Source organism: Mus caroli, unplaced genomic scaffold, assembly GCF_978045245.1.
Source record: "Mus caroli unplaced genomic scaffold, Mus_caroli_1 scaffold_2, whole genome shotgun sequence".
In the NCBI taxonomy this organism is placed as follows: domain Eukaryota; kingdom Metazoa; phylum Chordata; class Mammalia; order Rodentia; family Muridae; genus Mus; species Mus caroli.
In genome coordinates, this window is record NW_028227257.1 from 100,354,754 (window position 1) to 100,371,843 (window position 17,090).

The window sequence follows — 17,090 nt, forward strand, 5'->3', positions numbered from 1 at the left end:
GTAAATTTTTATTGTTATACTATTTTATTAAGTTGAAATTCATAAAGAGAATCATCTTGCCTATGCCAAAACATTTTGTATGCAACACGAGAAGAGGGGAAGTATATGGAGTAAAGCAAGTTGAAAGAATGCATCCTTGAGAAGTAAATTCACAGAAAGAACTTTATAATCTTTTCCTCCAGCGACACATGTTCTTTTTATGGCTCTGAGTTCTATAGCCTCATCACACATGCAGAAAAATGTTTATGTGCGATGGTTCAAGAACATTGTTTCAGAAGCAGAGGAAAGAAGTGTCTGCAGAATTAATCCATGACTAAGCCATTAGAGTTCATGTTCATCATACGACACTAATAACTGCTAAGTATAAAAAAGGGGAAGGGTTCCAAGCAGTTCAGCAGGCGTAGGGTAGTTACTATGAACATCTTGGCTCCTGTCATTGGTGTGGTTCCACTCGAGAAGATATGCCTGTCATGCTTCTCATCACCGGAAGCACATGTGTTTCAGAGGAGATGTAAGACAAGATTGGCCCCTGTGACATGGAAAGTAGCTTCACCACACTGTCCTCATGGAAGGAGCTTGTGCAATGTGACACTCTGGGATTAATCTACTAAGAAAGACTTCCTCCGGCCAGTTCAGATAACGTGGTAAAATGCATCTTACGTGCTCCTTCCATGAATTCCTCATGAGATGAATGTACTGTACGTCTCTTGTAAGGGAGGACCCCATGGTCCAGAGATGGCTCAAGTCACTTCATATCAAATATCAGATAATAGCGTCAAGGTTCAAGGGAGATGCTGCTGTTTCTGGCATCCTCAGTATTTTATTGGTTCCATTAAAGAAAGAAAGAGAAAAAAAAAGTTCGGTGAATCTAGATTCCCATCATTTTATTATCATCTCCTTGTTTACAGCCTTACTCATTAAATGATATTAGGGTAAATAAAAAAAAGGAGGCTCAAGTAGGAAGTTATACACACACACAAAAAAATACGACACAGGCCCAGCCTCTAGATAGAATAACAGGATGCTCACTGATGGCTGGAACTGACTGAGATGATTTTGGCTAGTGTGTGACAAACTTTGTGACAAACAGACCTTACCCATTTCAGTGGGTCATCACACAACTTTATTGAGGAAAAAATGAATTTTATATTTATACAGTTATATTTAATACACTGAATAGATCATCCTGCTTTTTATACAAAAAGCAATAACATTAGTCTAACTGGACAAAACTCTAATCTGTGATAATTAGGACGTGTAAACATTTTAAACAGTCAAAACCTTAACTATATGAAGGAAATTACCCAAACAAATATTTTCTTTTCTTTTTATAAGATAGGATCTCATAGCCCAGGCTGGCCTTGAACTTAGGAGGCAGCCGTTGATGCAGTGGAACTCACTATCAAGCCAAGAACGATCTTGAATTTTCTCTCCCCACCCCTAACCATGCTGAGATTACTGGGATGTACCACCGTACCTGGTTTCATGAAGCTCTCCTGGATACGTTTTTGTTTGCTCCTGAATTCCCTGAACTGAGAATGCAAGACAAACCCTTTGTTGAGAGTTTGTAATAATACTGGGGAAAATCTCACTTCTAGGCTCCAGACAGTAATTTTTATTGAAGATAAAATGTCATGTTATTTACCAAGCATTTTAGGTAATTGGTAACTTTATAACTTCGAATGTGATGGAATCCTTCATTATTGTGTCAAAAGATTCTATGAAGCCTTCTTATTTAGATGGTAAATCCAACGTAACTGTGCATTATGAAGTGAGCTTTGGTAACAGGACACTAACTGTAGAACAACTCCTAACATACGTTGTTCCTTTCTATTTACAGTGTTTTTTACTGCTCTTTTCTCATGAATTTATTACATGTGAAAATTTCCAAATTTCCTTTCTTTTACTTCTTAAATTCCTTCTTGTATTTATGGTCCTGCCCAGGACATAATATACAAAACAGTGACTGAGTTTAAGGTCTAGATAAGGAAAATGGAAGCTAACATGTTTTGGGCATTTATAATGTATCATGAATTAGTCATTTACACATGCTTGTCTAATTCTTTTTGTGAATACTTCATTGTAACTGCCAACCTGTTACTTAGTGTATATATCCTTAGATCCTTTTGTAGTTTAGTGAATTCGGGTAGAGAAGGTAAGCTACCAGATGACAATAGTCACACCCAACACTGAGCGCTCATGCTCGGCTGCCTTGGAATTATGTGGTGTTGACGAAGTCGCCGAACCTTGCAATATCTCTGTCTGGTCATCCGTAAAGGAGTGTGGATACAAAATAAATAGATAAGCTTCAAAGAGTTCATGTTCTTCCTTGTGGAAAATAAGCAAGTGAGATTATGACTCTGGACATGCGAGGCAAGATGGAGCAGAGTCTGGGAGTTCTGAGAGTGAACAGACCCTAAAGAGAGATGCATAAAGCAACAAGATGACCAGGAGGCTAGAGGAGAAGGCTGTGCAGGGATAAGAACATGGCCCAGAGGAGAGTGTGGGAGAAAGGTTTAAGGAACTAGATAGGAGCCAAAAGTGTAATGGGACAGAAGCCAGCAAGTCAGTTGAAAAGCCAAGCAAAACTTCTTACAGTTTCAGGATAAAATCAGATCAGTGTTTGGAAATGAGGTCATCACTGACCTTTCAAGACACCCATTTCTAGAACTGCTGTGATGGAAGTGAAACTGTATGGGGTTCAGGGGTGAGAAGAGCAGGAGGAAGATGCATGGCAGAGAAGACTATCTAAGTAGTCTGCCACAAAGTAACTGGCAGCTATAAGGTAAAGAGAACTGAGGCCAGGGCTCTTAGGTTAGGGACAGGTAAGAGACTATCTTGATAGCATCTAAAGATCAGAACAAAAAAGGAAAAAAGAACAAGACAAAAACAAAACACCACACACACACACACTCCAAGAAGTGACTAAAAAGGAAGGAACAATAGAATGAGACAAAGGAGTAGCTCATAGTCCTTGTGAAAATTTCCATATTTTCAAAAATGCTTCTACTTTTTCCCTCAAGATACAATTAATGGAAGTCTAGGATTCTTTCAAGAATGTCAGACATCATTATAAGTAAAGGCTGGGGGTAGCATTGGGAAGCTAATCTTGGCTTTCATGGAGGCCTCATGGATGGGCACATGGTTTGTTGTGGAATGTGTGGAATGTGTTTAGTGGAAACAAATAGAACAGCAAGTGGCCTGGAATAGGAATTGAAGACTTGCTGGATCTTCCTGTAGACAGGAGGTAGGAGGTAGAAAGTCCAAGGACAAGAAGACTTGTGAGCAGAAATCTAAAGATGATGAAAGATTGAACTGTACGATCATAAAGGCAGAAAAGAGTTTCAGACAAGAAAAGTGATGGTCGCATCTGCCAAGAGCAGGGGGGTTGTAGATTCCCTGAAGAGCTGGGAGGTCACAGGCTGGAGTGGAATGAAATGGTGGAGGAAGTCCAGCCATCAGATCACATCATCAGGCAAAGAGTAAAGTGTTGTATCCATGGGCACACAGTTCTAGGGAGAGCCTACAACTGAATTTCTATTGCTTTATTTTATTCTGGTTCTGTCTAGGGAGAACTTTTTATTTTGAGTTATTAGGACATTTTAAGAAGCTTTTTTAAAAAGCTATATATTTTTTTTTAAAAAATCTTAAAGTTCCATAGGGTTCTTAGAACTTAGAATCATCTCATATACCCCAGCTTCTAGGTTCACACTCAGTAGGATGAGATATATCCCAACATTGACATCTGTGTTACTGTGTTTCTAAATAATGCAGAGTTCCTAATACCTGTCTCTCTCTGGCTCTTTCTGCACTCTTCTTTATGACAAAATCCTATCGTGTTCTCTTACGACCTTTCCTGCTCCTTAAAACTACTGGATCTGTATTCACCCCAGATCTGATCTAAAACATATCTCCTGCTTTCAATTGGCTTGTGCTACTGAACCTAATAGCCATATCTTAGTCTGTGTATGAGCATTCTTATTGTTATTGAGATGACCAATGTTCCCTCCTTCAGGAAGTAATTTCTTTACCTGGTTCTGCCTCTGTGTAACTCTCACTCTTCGTGTTAGTAACCACGTTGATTCTTATCACTTTGCTCTTGAATTCAGAGTATTCAACAAAGCTGTTCTAGCTGTACTGACCTCAAGAGTGTGGACTGGCTTCCATCAATAACAGTTCTGTTGATCCCCAAAGAAGTCATTGGGCCTTTCTGAGCTACAGGACGTGGATTGCCTACCCCAGTCTGTGTTATGATAACCTCAGTGAAACCAGTTGGCCCAAAATAAACACTGAGATGTTTACTACCCAAGACTGAACCGCCCCTGCTCCCCCAAATGAGTAATCTTTGTTGACCTTGTTCTTCACAGAGGGTAGTCAACCATGAAGTAGAGGATGGAGAGGGCCAAGTGTTCATGTGGGGGTGGGGGACAATAGATAGCAAGGGGTACCACAAGGAGGTGCTGAATGGGGTGAGGGTGATGCTGAAACAGACACCCATGCTGTAGCCATAGGGCAAAATGCAGAAGTTTATACTAGAAGCACTGCAATAACAAATAAATGGGGTATGCTCAGTGTCAGAATGGAAGTCTAAATCTTTATATTACATAACAGGGCTTTCATTCTTCATAGAAAGGTGATTATACCAAGTAAATTACTATAATATTTGTAATCTCCTAAAATTAAGCATTGCAAATATTTTCATATTTTTAGTATTAATAGAACTTTAAAATATGCCTAAAACCATGCACATTGATTATTAGCATAGTGCTAAGAAGAGGGGTTCTGAGAGAAGGGGTGTCTGGGACCTTCTAAAAGAATGACTCAAGGTCAAGTTGTGGATCCAAGCTGACTGCCTAGGCTCTGCTTGCTATTCTATGGGATCTCTCTATCCATGTCCTACTTGTGTGTGTGTGTGTGTGTGTGTGTGTGTGTGTAAGAGTTCTCCAAGGAGTTTTCTCTTTTTATCCTAAAAAATTCTCTGGATAGCTCATCTCCTACAGAACACAGGTCCAGTATTTTATTTGACATATCAATCCAGTTATTTACTCCAGATTTCCTTTTGATTATTTTGTGAATCAGCATCTTGTGGTCCCAGGCCTTCGATTCTTAAGAGACACCAAGCACACATTTTCTTTTAACAGTGCAAAAGAATTCAGAGATCTGCCTGCTTCTGTTATACACAGATGCTAAGCTAGCTGGATGGGACCCAGTCCTGAAATTATTATTTCTACAACACCTGGGCCTAACCTTGCTGTGTCTCAGGCTGAACTTGAACTCAGGAATCTGCCTGCCTTTGTATCTTTCTGACATGCTGGCCCATTAATGCAGCTGCTTTTGTTTCTTTAGATTTGTGAAGCCCCTCATATAATTCACATTGCATCCTAATATTTTTTCATGGTTGAGAAATTATATATTTTTGAACTCATGTTTTTAGAGTTCTTTTCCACAGCCTAAAGGGCTGTTCTGAAGGTCCCAGTGTTCAACATTTTTTGGTAACACAGCCACATCCTCGACTCCAGGTGATGTTTCTAATTCTCATGGAGTCATAATGTTACCAGGGAGGACTTTGCTCGGAGGAATGTGAAATATGTACATTATTACACAAACAAGCTTCATACCCACAGAGCCAATGACTGACACTCATAGAGGCTCACACCAGGGCCTTATCCCAGGGGCAGGAACCATTTCACTCTGCCCTATCAGGGCCACATCAGGCTCAGTGTCCTGGTTTCCAAATGGTAGGCTTTGACCAGTGTGATGATACCAAGGTTCTGACGCGGTAATTGTGGTTTGAGAAATTCTTTTCTCTAATTTCTGAGACAGAACTTCTAGTGCTATCCTGTAAAATAAAATAAAAAACACATTTCTTATTCTGTTATCAAATAAATAAAATGAAAATGATATTTTTTATTTGTTCATGACACTATAAATGGTAATCAAACAAAAGAAAGCCTATGAACATGTGATGAGCAGTTTTTTCCATCGGCCGTCTAAGAGATCAGCAACAGACAGCTCTGCTGATTTTTATATCTCTGTCTTCCATTGTCCTACAGTGACTTAAAACAGAAATGTCTCCCCTGGTGGTTGTGTTGAGTTACTGGCTCACTAAAAAAAAAAAAAAAATCTATGCTGTAAACTGAAAATCCCTCCCCTCTTACTATTCAAAAATGCTGTGAAGTAACTTTGTAATACAGAGCTTGTAGCTATAGCCTGGCTTATTAACCAGGACAAGTTAGCCGGCTGCACTTGAAAGGGTTCCTATGGCTGCAGCAGAGACTGTAAACAGTGCTCACATTGTAGTAGCATTTTAATCAGACAAGCACATAAGACTTTTAAAGAATTTTCTCTTTCTTCTCTGGACTGTAAAGACATTTTTTGTTCTAAGTGCTATGCAAGGTGGTGATGACTCTTTGCAATTCTTTGTGCTGCTTTTGTTTTGTGAGTGTCATTGTTGCTTTGCATTTTTTTTTTTTTGTGATCTCTTAGAGAAAGATATTCCTTATGGTAGTGGTTCTTATAAATACTTGCAAAGAATTTCTCCTTATAACTTTAGTGACTGAATCTCCTTTCCATTAAAAATGTCTTATTTGAGGAGGAAACTGGGAGGTTAGAGAGTTGTTTTTCTTATTGGCTAAATTTAATTTTTCTTCTCATAAAACCATAAGATATCTTAATCAGTATTATTTAATATATATTTTCATTGAATTATCTTCACAGAAAAGAGAAATTGATTATGTTTCTTGTCCTTTAAATTTTTTTCCCTTTCTCCTCAGAATGCCTGTATTTCTCTCTGCTTTAACTTGTTTACAGGTCCAAGGAATTTTAGAAAGTTATTTCTTTGAGATTAGTTTGTCAACTCTCATAAGGTTAAAATAATTTTTGTGAATTTTACATAATAAAGAATAACATGTCACACAACAACATCGTAACACTCAAAGAATTGGGTCAGGTGGGTTGGAGACATACCACCAACAGCCTAGAGTGTTTCTTATCTACGGAATTCTACCACATGTCAGTGAAGGAAGAGGAGGTGCATAGCTCCTGTGGGTAAGAGGTCTTTGTAGGGGAGCAGTCTCAGGCTGCAGCCATGTGGGAGGAGAAAGGTGTGGTTGATAATTTCTGCTTACCAAATCAACATCCACACAAGGAGCCTTTCCCCAGAGTTGGCTAAAACTCTGGTTTTAGCTAAAGACCAAGTACTCATCAACATCCATGCTAAGACTAAGGAAGGCTTTGTCATCCCTGAGAGCCTGAACACAGGAAGTCTTGTCATTCCTAATGGGTCTGAGGCATTAGGGTCCTCAACATGGCTGTGCTCACGTCAATAACACACACGTACTCAGGACTGCAACCCCTCCCCACACCTGACTAACACAAATTTCCCCTTATGGAGGAATAAAATAAGCTGCTTATTTTCGGGAAACTGAATGCTGTGATTAGATAGCGTACGGAATTCCAAGTGCCATTTTAAGATACTTCCATAACATTGAAGTTAGTCCGCTTGATGCTTATTCCTATCTTTGTTTACAATAGACACAAATTCAGGTTTAGCATGAAAACCTATTCATACAAATGCCAAAGGGAGAATTTGAAATACAACATCGATTTGGAGCTCTCACTTCCAAAGTTAATGACAACTCACTGGACTTCTGAAGATACTTGCCTTGAAATTACAAAGCCAGAGTTGAACATCATTTTCTAGAACCTTTGAGCTATAAAACTGGAAGTGATTCAAAACAGTGTCTGGCTGTTGGTCACGAAACTCTTCTTTCAGATGTAATAATTGGAGTTTAGAGTGGGAAATATCCAGGTGTAAAGATCTCTACAACAGACAGACCTACTGCTGGTCTCCGCTTTGGTAGTATTAAGGGCATGTTCCAACATCCTCTCAGAATCAAATCTAAAAGAAGGAACTATAAACTCTTCATGAAGATTCATGTATCTGTTCTATAAATTAAAACAGAGCAAACTATTTTAGCAATATAGTTAAAATGTAAAAAGTAATTTAACTCTGTCAAAGTAATAGCTATTACCTTCTTTGGTGGCTTTTCTCTCATTTTAGATCCACATGGCAGGAAATGAGCCACAGTTTTCTTCTTTCCATTAATTATTGAAACTTCTTATTTTGTACAGTGCCTAGAACGTAAAAAGTATTAAAGAATTAGATGGACAGCATTGTCATGAGGTTAATATGTACAAGTTATACATATGTACAAAATTATTATGTATATATACATATATGTGTGTGTGTACTAAAATTTGAAAAAATAGTAATTTTCATAACTACATGTTGAGATGTAATGAAAATCTTCATGCCTGCTCTACTGTCATGAGGAGAACTTATGAAGCATTAAAAATGGAAGCCAGAGTCCTTTAAATAGAGAAATGCATGAGAAGCAGAGGAGTCTGACAAGCAAAATGACAGGAGAACCCTGGGACGGTATCTATTACTCAGACTGTCAACTCCCCATAGGCTATGGTGAGTAGAGTCACTGTCTAGGTATTATGATGCCTCCTACTAGTTAAGTCTACCTAGAGAACATAGAAGTATCACATAGTATATATTACATATAATATATAAAGAAAAAAGATCTAGAAAAATGAGAAAGGGCTCACACTCTTGTAAAGACTTACTAGCATCCATAACATCATGGTACAATGCTCAAGAAAATGACCCCATTGTGTGCTAACTGGACAGTATGGCTCATATTTTTTTACCCCACCATCCCAATTCCTGAAGGAAGTACAGCTTTTATGTTCCTGGGAGAGCCTGCTTCAGAAGCTGAAGTCCTCCTGGCAGCATCACAGTAACAGCTGTACAGATGCAGACGACTCAGCTCACAGGGAAGGGAGGAAGCTGGCCCATGGTCTTCATTCCTGCTTTCCCTTTGAGTTCTCAGAGAACATGCTTGCTACCCTGGAGTCATGAAGTAAGGAGCATAGGAGAAATAAAGCTTCAAGTTCTACTAAATAGCAATAGATTTGAAACGCGAAACTAAGCACAGCGCCCTAAAGGAATGTTTTTTTAATTCATTGCTAAACTCAAGGCCAGAAGAGCAAAGGTCAAGTGAAGATTTCAGAGTGATTTATCATAGAAATCAGAATTTCTCTGATTAGTAGGACTTTTATCATTAATGCCATAGGTAATGTTGCTTGCTTAATAACACCAGTAGAAACATGTTAAAACATGGTTAGGGAATTTTATTTATTTTATTTTACTTTAAAATGTTTATTTATTTATTTATTCATTCATTCATTTGCTTTGTTTATTTACTATTTTTGAGACAAGATGACCTTCATCTGACAGCCTTCCTGCTACAGCCACCTCAGTGCTGTTATAGGCACCTTCCAGTTATGTTAAAGTTATATAAAGATTGTCAGTTATTCTTCCAACTTCACATATTTCTATGATTTTGAGATCCACTTACAGACACCAAAAAGAATCATTTTGCCCTCGGTTAAGAAACACAGACTATGATTTTGTATATTTCACAAAAACAAAATTGGTCAAGTTAGGTAAATCTCACAGTGAGCAGTCTGGCCTTCTTAGGACACGAAGGTAGAATGGATAAAAGAAGAGAGGGGTAGTTCAGTAAGAAGAAAACATTTCTTCCCCAAGCAGCGCTCAGCATGTGTGAAGAGTATATAAACATGAAGAGAGTAACTAAGAAAACAAAAACAGTGAGCACCGCATGCTGAGAGCGCTGGCATACTGAAAAACATGTGGTCTGAACCAGCCTTCTTAAAGGTGACAGATGAGGGAAAGAAGGTCTTGTACCCTGCCTTATAGAGTTCGATGACTGGAGAAAACGATGGCAGTAATATGCTTCATAGTCGAGAAGCCATGGAGAGTCGGCATCCTTTACACAGTTTTCTCCTGGGGTCTCTGTGGCACTGAAGGAAGCATTTGGCAACAGCATAATCTGCGAGTGAGAGCCTCTTCATTCACGTGATTGTCACGTGGGCATCAAGACAAAGAGCTCCATGGAGACTAGGAAACCAGCACCTTGCTACCACATTATTTAATTTTCTGTATAAGAGCCTCACCACTTCATATGAATGCTTTCTTGATTATTTATACTTGCATATATAATAATAGAAGTTTTTTGAAGCGGAACATTGAAGAAGACAGGCGCCAGGGACTGCTCCTATACATGCAGCGATGCTAGCTTAGGTCAGGCCGCAGCATGGAGTACTGCAGTGACTTTCAGCAGGGTACAAGGAAGGTGGGAGACATAATTTACACTGTCACTTTGCGTTTGGAAGAGAAACCATAATTACACTAAAAACTACAAAAACTCAAGATATTGGCTAATGAAATACATCGATTCTAGTGTTCTGCCTCAAAGGGACACATTCAGTCAACTCAAAAAGAAGGGAGGGCATAGTTTTATTATCTGTGAAATGCAGATGAATTCACTGTTAACTTTGAGAAACTGGTTGAATTGAAATAAAGTGAGTCTGAAAGCTAAATTATTTGAACCCCAACTTGGCTCTCTACAGTGTAGCTGGAATATCTACACCATTGAAGTCTTAGTTCACGGTTCTCTACATTGGCATTTAATCAGATGTATCTGTAGAGTTAAGTACTCACATAAAACTGAGGCAATAGTAAATACAGTCCCAAATGCATGTACAGTAAGCAATTGTTCTGCCTCTCTGTCTCCCTCTGTTCTTGTTTTGTTCATCTCCACAATCTCCATTTGTTCCCCATGTAGCATAGCACCATGCTTAAGAATCTATCAAAAACTCAAAGGAAGGCCATGTCTTTGTTCTTAGGTCCCGACCTGGATGGCATGCCAGCTCTCTTCCCTTCTCTGTTAGACTTCTTGTTCCTTCCTCTCCGGTTCCACTCTCCAAAGTCCATTCAAGTCATCCTCTTTGCAGCTATCTGCCATTGGACAATAGTGCTTGGGTTTCTGCATGTCACTTTACTAACATCTGCTCTAACCAGCATATAGTTCAAGGATTTTCTTCTACTATCCCCTCAAGAAATGATCGACCTTGATTAGGTTGGATATTCATACCCCACCCCCTCCCACAATCTGTGTTTACATTCACTGACCTCCATGGCTGTCTGTGCATCTACACTGCTAGAGCGAGAAAGGACTCTCTCACTCACAATGTTCTGCAACATGCGCAGAATTTGGTTCCCACTGTGTATCCAGCATGGGGTGTTGACATAATATCTTTGTGAACCAATGGTACCTTCATGCACATGATGTAGCATAGTGGAGATGACATGAAATGCTATTTACAAGCCTGTCACTGAATGACTGTGGCTTTTCTCAAGCACTACCTTCCTTTCTGAAGCAGATGAGCAATGTCCAGAGAACATCAGCTTTCTTAAAAATGAGCATAAATATTTAAAACACCTTTGGCGCTGCATATCACTACATGTGTCATAAGGTATAAATGCACGAGAGAGCAAACATCTGGGCAGCCTGGAAACGTGTTTAACTTTCGTATTCAGATGCATTGCATAACTAAACTTGTCTAAATTCCAGACCAAAAATTTATTATTTGGAAGCAAGATGAAACCAAAACACAAGCCTCTTAAACCTAAACAAAAGCTTGCCAACTGAGGGACAGTGAAAACGTCCGTTCTTAGAGTCCTGCAGGAGGAGAGAGACCATCGTTCACTGTTTTTAATGAGTGCTGCAATCCAACAGAAATTTGGCAGATTGTTATTTTTTTTTATAGATTCTTAAAACACACACACACACACAGCAGAAATGAGAAAATTATCCACATTTTACCTGTCTTTTTCTACAATTAATATAATAATCTCAACACAGAAACATTTTAAATGCTTCTACAAGTGTGGCACATTTAACAACTTTTAGAACATATATATATATCATATGATAATATTTTGCAATATAATTTAGAAAAACAGACTAAGATTTCTGACTCACTTAGTTGCCTCTGCTAAATTCCCAGTGAAGCCCCAGCAAGCTTAACAAATACTGTTAACACTAAAACTGGCAGTGGGAATCCATTCTTATGTGATGAGTTTGGCAGGATGCAAAGAACTGAGAATTCAAAAGACCACTGTCTGGGATTTACTAAGCATGGGGTAGTGAGCAAATCGTCTCTTCGATCTCAGCTTGACCCTCTGGAAAATTAAAATACTAATGCCTGTTCCTTCACTTGATACTCAGTTAATGAAATTGTGTGAATTCATAAATCCTCTTTGTAAAGTTTTAATGAATATAAAATAACTCCTCAGTATGAATGATGTATTGCAACTTTTTTATTAATTATTTTATTTATTTACATTTCAAATGTTGTCCCCCCCCCCTTTCCAGTCCTCTCATCCATATCTTCCTCCCTCCCTTGAGGGAAATGTGTCTGAAGGCATCTTATCATGACCCTTATAAACCTTGGTGTCAGTCCATGTTTAGAAAAATACAATGGCCTCGCAGCCAGCAATGAACAAGAGCAAACTCCTCATGCACGAAATGACAAAACTGAGTCTGAGGCCATGAAGATTTCCTCAGTGAGGGAAGCCAGACCCAGGTGGCTCTGGATAATATGTTTCCATTTCTGTGACATTTTAGGAAAACAGAACACAGAGACAGAGAACACACCAGACACCAAGAGGAGGAGTTGGTGGGAAAGAGTAATGATGCAACAAAAGATAAAAATGTTCTGCCTTTACCTCACCTGACAGCTCCATGTCTATGTGCACTTGTCAAAATTCATTGATTGGTTGTTTAAGAATAATTGTGCTTATTATGTAAATAGCACATTAATGAACCTGACTTTAAAGAATAGATGTAGCCTGGCATGGTGGCACATGCCTGTGATCCTAGCACTGAGAGGTTGAGGCACAATGATTGCTGTGGATTTGAGCCAGCCTGGGCTACACAGAGAACACTTGTGTAGAAATAGAAACAAGGAAAAGGAAATAAATTCATGCACACCATAGTAAACGGACTTATGAGCAACAACAAAATCAGGAACTGCAAAGGAGGTCATGCAATAGTTTCTGGAGACAGGTTCACTTAAACTTTGCCAGGAAACAGAGTACTGATAAAAGGCAGAGAGGAGTGGAATTTGTGATAGCCAGGAAAGTATTTCTTTTATAAGGTAGTCAGTCTCCCAGCTCTATGTCCCTGTGAGGTACTTTTTAACATCGGAACCCATTTGAATGCTTAGGAAGCAATTGTTCAAAATGCAATAGGCATAGTATTGCTCAAGGAGCTCAGATCCTTGACATCTCCCACTGTCTCCTCAGGGGGGAAAAAGTAAGAAATCATCGCTGCAGTTGGGTGGGAGACTTTAATGTACAGACCTGAAGATTCAGTTCTGCAAAGCAACTCCTAAATGTAACTTCAGCTAAGTGCTTGGGTAGAAAAGGAACTAGTTATTTGGTATTTGTCAGGGTAGACAAGTGGGACTATGACACTCCTCACCGCGTTGGTAGCGAGGAACCATGTGATCAGCAGGATCTGGGAAGTGTGGGTGATAGAAATAAAAGTTAACATGATGGAGCTGTGCTGTCTGCAAAGGGATCAATTAGCCATAGCAACATCTTTGGGAAATCATGTGTACTGAGGTAATGAAGTTATTTGCAAGGTTTTTGAAGCACTGGCTGTTTAACAGAGGCTCCTGTAATCACAAAGTACTATTTTTGGTTATTCTTTTCAGCTGATATTTTCTAGAAATTTCAAATTCCCTGCAACTTCTTATTCCTAATTATTTCTTCTACGCCATGGAAGGTGTACTGGCTATTTTTGTGTCAACTTGACACAGCTGAGTTATCACAGAGAAAGGAGCTTCAGTTGAGGAAATGCCTCCATGAGATCCAACTGAAAGGCATTTTCTCAATTAGTGATCAAGGGGGAAAGGCCCCTTGTGGGTGGGACCATCCCTGGGCTGGTAGTCTTGGGTTCTATAAGAGAGCAGGCTGAGCAAGCCAGGGGAGGCAAGCCAGTAAAGAACATCCCTCCATGGCCTCTGCATCAGCTGCTGCTCCCTGACCTGTCTGAGTTCCAGTCCTGACTTCCTTTGGTGATGAACAGCAGCATGGAAGTGTAAGCCGAATAAACCCTTTCCTCCCCAACTTGCATCTTGGTCATGATGTTTGTGCAGGAATAGAAACCCTGACTAAGATAGAAGGGATATTTTCTTTGCCTGTCTTATTCCCCAGTAAGAAGATACTACTAAATAGCCATCTGTCTGTCTACCTATCTTTATAAAAAACCACAGGATTTTTTTTTTTAAGCAAGCCTCCTTTCTCTGCAGACCCTACTGTGAGGAAGCTCAGCAGATCATCTTACTAATTATGTTAAGAAAAATGTAATCACCAACCCAAATGATGTTACAATACAGAAGGACAGGCTATCATTCTGAAAGTGAAATTAGCTCCTGAGTTGTTTCTCCTTCCTATAGGCTCTGTGTGTGTGTGCCTTCGCCAGGATTTCCCCTCCATCATGACCTGCCTCAGTTATACTGTCTGCCAACCACTCCGTTTGCAAACTGATTTGCCAAGCTTAATGACTTGGGAACTCTAACCTTTTCTCTTTTAAAATTATTTTCTTCAACGCTTTGACTCCACAGTTTTAGCTGTTGCATTGAGTTGCTGAGCACCTGTTCCACCACTGTCTAGCTGCGTACATCAGTCACTGACTGTTATTTTGCTTCTCACTATCTTTATTCCAGAAACACTCTTAAAACAGTTGTGGTGTTTTCCTTCAGCTGCAATCTTGTGCATATTTTGACCTGGCTGTATACATCTACAAACTGCTTTTGTTTGATGATTCACATATTCTCTTCAAACAATGGCTTGGTTTTTGTTGTAGTGGTGGTTGGTTGTTTTATATTTTTGGAGATTTGTATGAACTGAACTGAATAATATCTAAATTGAATGAATTTTCTCTCTCATTGCCACTTTTCGATTAGTGTTTTTCAACCACTGACAATGGCTTCTAATTCTAGAACCTAACTATGATTTCATCATTAGGCAGCTGCCCCTCAAGCTTTCTCCAGCCTTCTGGGTTTATAAAGCTGATTTGACTGTGTTTTTTGTTATGTTGTATTGTATTGTATTGGTATTGGTATCGGTATCGGTATCGGTATTGGTATTGGTATTAGGATGGATTTTTGTTGTATGTAGTACTGATGTTTTTCTAGATCTTACGTTTCATTATTAGAAGCAGAATGGATTTTGGTTAGGTATAGAAAAAGAACGTTGCGTGCTATATGATTGGCTGGTATTGTTGCATTACAACATTTGCCATGCTCCATGCTATTATCTGTTCTGGGGTAACAGCATCTCACTGGAAACACAGCACTAGTTTTTTCTATACTGAACTTTAGAATAGCTCACGTGAGAAGCATGAATACTCAAAATGAAAGAACAGTCTGAGAATGGTGATGTACAGTTCACTGGGCTACTTGCTGAGTTCAACCTTGTCTAAGAACCTATGAATGTAAACAAATCATAGCAGTAATTCTATGCCAGTGGCTCAGCAGGGAATGATGCTTATGGTGGGAGCCTCATTATCTTAGCTCCATCCCAGGAATCATGTGAAAGAGGAAGGAGAAACCAGTACTATAGAGCCTCTTCTGACCTTCACAGGAGCACTATTGCACACGCGAACACACACACACACACACACACACACACACACACACACACACACTACAGCATTGTGACTCATGACCACATGTGCATGCAACATAGACACACAACAGCAATTACAGGAGCAACAATAATAATAACAAAGTTAAAAGTAAAGTAAATGCCAGTTCTTTTTCTTATTTATTAAATTTTCACTATTGTTACTCTTTTAAAGTCTCTAAAACTGAACTTCAACAAATCTCACTTTTTTTAAAGAGTTCATTGACTTGTTCTGTAGCTATTCACATTAATTTCTAGTTTGTTTCATTTTATAGTGGTTTTTATTATCTGCCCAGTTGAAAATGAAAGGGAAGGAATCCTATCTACATAAAGATTTGATTAACTTACAGTTGAACATGAACATGAGACACACTTTAAAACTTTTCGGTGTCGTCTAGTTGCATTTAAGGTTCCTAATCAAATATTTCTAGCAATATATTTTATTTATCATGTCAATATTTAATATATGTTTTAGCAGTTCAGAAGTGATAATTTGCATAAACCCCATACACCCCTGTTCAAGTTAAGTAGAAATAATTAGTTGCAAAATTGATTAAATGAAAATATTGGTCTTTAAAGAAAACCTTTCATGCTTTATGAATTATACATGCTGCAAGTGACATTCCTCCCTTGGTGTTCCAAGTCTGCATGTGATTTGTGCTGACTTAGGCTGTAATTAGTAAATGCATACAGAATAGAATTGTCAGTGCAACCTCCCATAGAAGAAGAGAACAAATTCTCCTGTGCAAACTACATTTCAAATTGTATTTTCAACACCACTATCAATACTAATATCAAATGTTCAGAAATAATGATTTTCCTTTGAATAATTCCCATACTATGTTTCACAATGGCTGGACTTATTTACATTCCACAAGGTCATCTTTCTCCACACCTCCACCAATCCTTGTTATCACTGTTCGTTTTGATGATCACCATTTGAACAGATATAAAGTGGTTTCCTTTTGATTCTAATTCACACTTCCTTTCTGGTCAACTTGGTTGGGAGTTTACTTTTCATTATATTAGCTGGTTATTTGGATGTCATTTAAAAAATACATGCTTGGGTCAGTTAACTTTGATAATCAGGTTATTCATTTTCTTGCTATGGAGTTCTTTTTTTTTTTTCTTTTGTTTTTTTTTCTTCCCCACCTCCTACATATATATTGCAGATATCATCTGTTTCTTTTATTGAGTAGATTCTTTTATTCATCTGTACGTTTGTGTTGTTTAGAGACAGTAAATTTGATATAATATCATGTGTTTCTTTCTCCTCTTAAATTTCATGAGTTATTTTAAATTATGTACAAAACCTTCAAATCAACCAAGCAAACAAAACACTCATACCCAAAGCAATGTTGTGTGTATTTTTCCTAGGTTTTCAGAGTAGTCTTAAAATTTTGGGATTCCTTTGCTTGTTTTTGTTGTAGTGAGGATAAGTACCATTCCAGGGCATGGC

General features: G+C 38.6%; 1 protein-coding gene and 1 long non-coding RNA gene across 5 annotated transcripts in view; one reads left to right on the top strand and one right to left on the bottom strand.

Moving 5' to 3' along the window:
* The window catches only part of Pde1a (phosphodiesterase 1A), a 281,786-nt gene that overhangs the window by 163,879 nt on the left and 100,817 nt on the right, over positions 1 to 17,090 (top strand). The gene's annotated exons all lie outside the window — the stretch shown is intronic.
* Positions 5,607 to 10,035, bottom strand: LOC110285265 (uncharacterized). Its single transcript, XR_002377040.2, has 3 exons — positions 9,779 to 10,035; positions 8,034 to 8,136; positions 5,607 to 5,839 (listed from the first exon to the last, which is right to left on the bottom strand). It is a non-coding gene; the product is annotated as an uncharacterized LOC110285265 (long non-coding RNA).